Here is a 7,198-nt window from a genome sequence, read left to right as displayed (position 1 = left end):
TCACCATATACTTTCGAGGGGGGGGGGCGGTCCAATTTATTTGTAGAAATCACTACTTGTCAACATAATCAATTAAATATCTTATAATTAAAACTTGTTATTGATATTTTAACCGATCTTAATATTATGTCGTTTCCCTGTTAGCTGATTGGGTGGGATGGGGGGGGGGCGAATACATCTACTGCCCTTCCCACCTAAACCCTTTGAGTGGGGGGGGGGCGGTCCTACGTTTATTAAGAAATAATAGTTTGTGAACAAAATTAGTTGAATTAAGATATAATTTTTATATTATATCACTACACTTCTGGTATCTTAGCCGATTCGGTGAGGTGGGGGGGGGCATATCTTCTACTGCCCTCCCCACTCTGCAATGTAGTAAGGGCCTGAAAATTCACATTAGAATATTTTTCAAGTAAAACATTTTCAAAAAGTCCTTTTCAATAGGATGAATAATGAACTGTAGATGTCAGGAGAATGCGTTTCTGCTGTGAAGAATGCAAGAAAACGCTATTGGCGTCGGGGCCCCCTATAAAGACCCCCTATATATATGCTGTACGCGCGTTTCTGCTAAGGGTTACGGTTTACTGGGCGTTATGGTTAGGGTTTGGACAAAAATCGCCCCCCCCCCCACCACTCCAAAGTTCTGGATCCACTAATGATTCTACTGGCACACACTCAATGGCAATATTAGGTTAAATGTTATTCTGATGATCCGGATTCAAATCCTTGTCGACGGACTGAAGTTGCTATTAGTCTCTAAGGATGTCACCGGGTTCCCTCAGTTCTGAATCTGGTTCTGATATCAGCGGCGAAATATTTTGGCTGTCAATCATTGTACTGGCCCCATATCACTCTCGTTAAACGATGGCATTGAGCTAGTTAACATTTTATGCCCAATGGGAAACGAGACATCCAATAGGGCTTTAGTGACAAAGAATCTAATCTTTACCAAGTTTCTAAATTTACAAGCTCCACTTGAAGAACTAAAATGTTACTTTAAAAAAAAATGACCTTGCGATCTATATAGCAAACGATCTGTTTCTATTACCAACGGTTTGCAAGGGTGTCATGTGTCCATCACAACGTCTAACCGCCTTTGCTTGCCCCAACTGTCAGGTACCCATTTAGAGTTTGATGGACTCAAGGGTCTGAGCTGGCCAGGAAAACCGGTGACTTGGCAGAATATAAGTCATTGGTTAATATGCATGACTGAATGCATGACGCGTAGGACGTAATCATCTTCTTTTTTGAAGTAACGTCTGTATTATATAAGATAAGATAAGATATGGGAGTCCTAAAATTTTCCAAATTCCAAATTCCAGCCTTCATCGAGATTCGAACCCGAGATCCTTTGGTTTGGAAGCCACGCGCTTCATCACTTAGCCACCACACCTTCATTTTATTGGAAATAAATAGCAAAAAATATAATATCCTCATAAATTATAATAAATAAGGCATTAGTGCGCATTTCAAAGTATGCGCTCGCAAGTCATTGTATGTCTGTGGGTATAAACTGAAAACAGTATTAGCATGGTCCAGCCCTACCCCCTTCTCACGGTCGAGCCCTGTTTGTAATTCAATTCTCCCATCTCAGTCTCCAGTTTAGCCGAAGTGATGGACCTTACAACTCCCCATCTCAGTCTCCAGTTTAGCCGAAGTGATGGACCTGACAATTCCCCATCTCAGTCTCCAGTTTAGCCGAAGTGATGGACCTGACAACTCCCCATCTCAGTCTCCAGTTTAGCCGAAGTGATGGACCTGACAATTCCCCATCTCAGTCTCCAGTTTAGCCGAAGTGATGGACCTGACAACTCCCCATCTCAGTCTCCAGTTTAGCCGAAGTGATGGACGTGACAACTCCCCATCTATCATTACTTTTTCAGTGACCTTTTAGATCGTTAGTTTTGATCTAGCGGTTATTTCATGCTACGGACGTCATTGTGACCTTTTAGATCGTTAGTTTTGATGTAGCGGTTATTTCATGCTACGGGCGTCATTGTGACCTTTTAGATCGTTAGTTTTGATGTAGGGTTATTTCATGCTACGGACGTCATTGTGACCTTTTAGATCGTTAGTTTTGATGTAGGGTTATTTTATGCTACGGACGTCATTGTGACCTTTTAGATCGTTAGTTTTGATGTAGGGTTATTTCATGCTACGGACGTCATTGTGACCTTTTAGATCGTTAGTTTTGATGTAGGGTTATTTCATGCTACGGACGTCATTGTGACCTTTTAGATCGTTAGTTTTGATGTAGCGGTTATTTCATGCTACGGACGTCATTGTGACCTTTTAGATCGTTAGTTTTGATGTAGGGTTATTTCATGCTACGGACGTCATTGTGACCTTTTAGATCGTTAGTTTTGATGTAGGGTTATTTCATGCTACGGACGTCATTGCATTTCTTTTTTTACAAAGCTAATATCAACTCACTCTGTCTGTCTGTCTGGTAAAAAGTTTGTACACGTTACTTTTTTTTTTTGTTTCGTTTTTGGCCTCCTATGGATTACTGTGAGATGATTGAGACAGGATGAAGGACTTAGAAAGGCTTGTCAGAGGTGTTAGATGGGCCAAGGAATAAAATTCCTTTTGTATACGTTCGGTAGTAAGGTTTTTACTTGTAAGCCTATTTTCCTCTATACTTTCAGTCTTCCATACACAATTTTCGTGAAAAATAAACGTTGTCAACTTAAAGAAATTCGCCAGTACAAACTATTATGAACAACTCTGTGTCTGTACCATGAGGCAGGTGGTTTCAGGGTGGAGAGCAGGGGATAGAGCTATTATAGAGGCAATAATCAGAATCCAATACATGGCACAGAAGTCTGGCTGAGGTCACAACTTATAAATGTCAGCCTTAGCACCTCTAGTCATTCTCATTTACAAGAAAGAAAGAAAAATATAACCAAAATTGTGTAAACGTATTTATTAAAGACAGACAGACAGAAAGATAGATTAATAGATAGATAGATAGATAGATAGATAGATAGATAGATAGATAGATAGATAGATAGATAGATAGATAGATAGATAGATAGATAGATAGATAGATAGACAGACAGACAGACAGACAGACAGACAGACAGACAGACAGACAGACAGACAGACTTAGGTTATAAATGACTACACAGCTTCACTTCCATGAGAACAAGACTTGAAACCAAACTCTCTAGTAATGTCAGATTAAATCTGTTCCCAACGAGTTGGGCCCGTTTAGTCTTAACAATAATCGATCCTGCTGTTTCTACTGTTCTTTCTATAGGAATGTAACACAGTCAATGTTAGTCAACGTTTTGTGTTTTCCTGTTTTGTGCAGGGTAAAACTATAGTACCCCGAAAGGCCCGCATAGTTGTCGAGAGTCACGTCTCTTCGGAATTCTTCCCTAGGTTAATACTTTTTAGACAAATATCGTATCATTAAATTTTCACGCAAAGATTGAACCCACACACCTTTATATATATATTATAGGTCTATAATTGAAACTGTTATTTTGTACTTATGTGAAACAAAAAAGTATTTAACCTCTACAATTTTTTCCCTTGATGTGCATGTCACATGATTTTTTAAATTTTCTTATATCTCAAACAAAGGAAATTATGTGGCACATAACTGAATGGTCAATCTAGCCATTCATAACAAAATGATCTAAAAAGAAAATAAATCAGAATCTCTAGTTCGTTGTCTTTATTTTTTTAAAACTCGACTAAATTTCTTTGAACTGCTTTCTATTTCCTTTTTTTTTTTTATCTACTTTCATTGAGTAAATAAAAGAAAGAAATATATATATGTAACTGACAACTTACAGCATCACTAGGAGCAGGGCCGGCCTTAGACATAATCAAACTAGGCAGCCGCCTAGGGCCTCCGATTGGTGGGAAGAAATAGCAAAACTTGTCCTCAATTAGGAGTACACTAGGTTTTTAATCAATTGCGTAAGTTTTAGTTGTGTTTTTCTGTTTTCGCTTTTTATTTTTCTATTTCTTTTTGGGGGGCACCAAATTCCATTCGCCTATGGCCTCCAATTATCTAAGGCCGGCCCTGCTAGGATGTTACATAATGGCTGACGAGATTAAACTGGAAAGAAAAACAACAGAACGAAATAGTGACACAAGATGGACACGTTGACCTTGACCCCTTTCATCTGTCCATGAATCTGTTGAAACGTTGGGGTACCACCAATGATCTGTCGACCTTCTCTCACCATTCTTTTATATCTTTTGCCAGGATTAGAATCTTTTTCATTGACTGGCCTGTCCACTCCTTGATGGGTCCCCGATTCTAATTATGCTGTTGAAAAGTCCAAGATTCGCAATCGTCAAGAGCAATGTGAAAAACACCTACACACACACACACAAAACAACTACATAGGTGTGGCGTTGTGTGGAACGATCCTGATTGGACTGCGGCTTTAGGTTAAGTCTGACTGCCCACTGTGACATTCGGAGTGTTGACGACTAATTCTTGTGGATTTAGAATTGTGAAAATAGCAAAACCACACATCTTGCGAGATTCATATCTAGTCTGGTTGTTAGACGAAAGTCCATATGATTTAGGTTGTCTATGTACTTCCATTTGAAACAATGCGCATTCGATTTTTAGAAAATTTCACAATTTAACATGAAAAATAAAATTAATGTGTTTGTTTCCTTGACGAACATAAATGAAAGTATAAAATAAAAACAAGCATTTATAAAAGTTTTAAAAAAGGGGGAACAGCCTAAACTCGAAGGCTCTATAGCCTTTTCAAGCCAACATGGTAACCACTCTGCTAGTGGAAAGCTTATGAACATGGAAGATTGTAAGTTATCTTGTTGTTTCTATAGTCGCGTCCTATTTTCAGGTTCGTGTTCACTAAGACTCAGATCACAACCTATAAAGGGGACTAATTCATATTATACCACCACTTAGGTCAATTACAATTTCTTTCCCTTGTTCGACAGACAGACAGAGTGAGTTATACCGGAATAAGCTTTGTAATATATTATGTTCGAAAAGCTCAAATAAATAGATCTAGAAAATATTGTTTCAAACTGATTTTGAATTTCTTGTTTAAAAAAAAAATTCTCCTTCTATTGATTGTCTTCATTTGTATATTAATGGAGATTTAAAGTCATTTATTAAGTTATTTTATGTAAGTTTTTTCAAACAAACGAAAATTGGATACATGAATGATTTGTAGATCACGATACTCTGCTAATCACAATCAAAAAGATACAAAACAACTCAACCTGAAACTGTATAGCCAAGGTCCTCAGAGGTCACAAAGACCTTCCTTCAGGGATCAGTGCCAGGCGGGAAAAAAAAGATAGAGAAACCGAAAGGAGGACAACTAAAAGACTGGACGGGCCTGTCATTGAATGAGATTCTATCCATGACAAAAGACAGAGAGGAATGGAGAAAGACGGTCGACAAATCATGTGTGGTGCTCCAATCAGTTCAACAGACTAAGGGATAGGTGAAGGTGATTATGAAATTATTACGGTACCTGTATTGTACAGCACTAGTATTGACTATTAATTTGTTAATACTAAATAAAAGAATGTGCAAATAAGCAACTACAATTAACAATGTATTTTTAAAAACCAAAACTCACAAATAAGCCTCGTTTTGTAATTATACATATCACTTTTATAAGACATGAGTACAGGTATATAAATAAAAGGTAAAAAAAAAATCTGTCTAGTCTTTAGGGCTATCCATTATCAGTTCAAAAACCGCCAAATAAATGACCTAGATTGATCTTTTGTCCCTGATTAATTTTTTGATTCCACAAAATAATGAGTTCCCAGAGCGACACATGATGTGCTAGACGCACGCCAAACTGCAATTTGTTCAGATTGGGCGACTCAGGAAGCTTAGTACAGCTAATGTGATGTTCATTATGGCATTGTGTGAGACTAATGCAGTCATTAGTAGTAGCGATGAATAATGAACTGAATGGAGACTTTTTCGATCATATAATACTTAGGAACTTTTCTCAAGAGTAGCCGGGGGGGGGGGGGGGGGGCTACACTAAAACATAGAAGAAGACGACGTAGACAAAAAAAAAAAAAAAAAGAAGACTGAAGAATAAAGTCGATTTCTATTACAAACTACATTTGTCGCAAGAGTTAACTCTGCAAAACAAAAACAAAAAAAAATATCGAAAACGATGAAGTATCGATCACATATAGATTACCTTCGATTTTAAATAATGAAAGAACATATGCATATGTGCATATGTCCGTTTTTTTTCCTTTGATACCTTTAATAGAAAGCTATCAAACCCCCCCCCCCCTTTTTCCTTTCTGGAAGAAAATGATAAATGAAATGTTTTATAGCTTGAAAATATTTCAATAGTTCTGAAAAGTGTTTGCTTAAGTGCTGGCTGACTCCTTAAGTCCATATACCGATGTAGATAGGCCTACGTCTATAGGATATATATATATATTTAAGTCTGATGATTGATTTAACCATTACTTCTGTCTGACCAAATGAATCTGTTTTTCAGTTTCACTATTTGTTCACAATGAACTAGTTGCAAGTTGATGTTAGAAACCTTTTCTTGGACTACTACAACCTGAAAACACATGGATTGTTTTAGAGCCAGTTCTAATTCAATTTAAAACAAACACATGTAGTGACAACTCAGCAGACGTGACCTTGTGTGTATCAATTTTAACAATGCAGTTTCTGTTGATCTCTTGGGTTAATATTTATGTTTGCATCATTTGGAGTTGGTAAGTAGAATTAACTAATGTTATGCTAATGTTTTATTGTTTTTTACCCCAAGAATCCCATTGATATTGACTTGTTCTCAAGCAAGATGTATTCATTTGTTCTCTCCTATCATCGCTTACAGATCGTTACAAATTCTGTTGCCAAGTGTTGTTGTTTTTTAAAGCTAGAAGGCACTTTGGGTAATGTTTGCTAAATCAAGCCATTGGTTCTTTTTTTCACTTCTGCAACTGAAACCAGGGCAAAGGCTGATGTTACCACACCAGTGTCTGACTAAGGACCTGATATCTATATAACACTTGCCACTGGAATAAAATCAAATCGTAACATCTGGAACTGGATGAATGTGACTCTTGCTTTAGTCTCCACGTCTGTTCCTTAATTGTTGAAAGTCCTATTCTATAAAACCCATCAAATGTTTCTGTGTGTATAACAGCAGACGACACAAACTCTTCTGTACTTTTGAGAAAGGATGTACAA

The sequence above is a fragment of the Biomphalaria glabrata genome, chromosome 2 (genome assembly GCF_947242115.1).
Source record: "Biomphalaria glabrata chromosome 2, xgBioGlab47.1, whole genome shotgun sequence".
In the NCBI taxonomy this organism is placed as follows: Eukaryota; Metazoa; Mollusca; class Gastropoda; family Planorbidae; genus Biomphalaria; species Biomphalaria glabrata.
Note: the sequence above shows the minus strand (reverse complement) of the source record.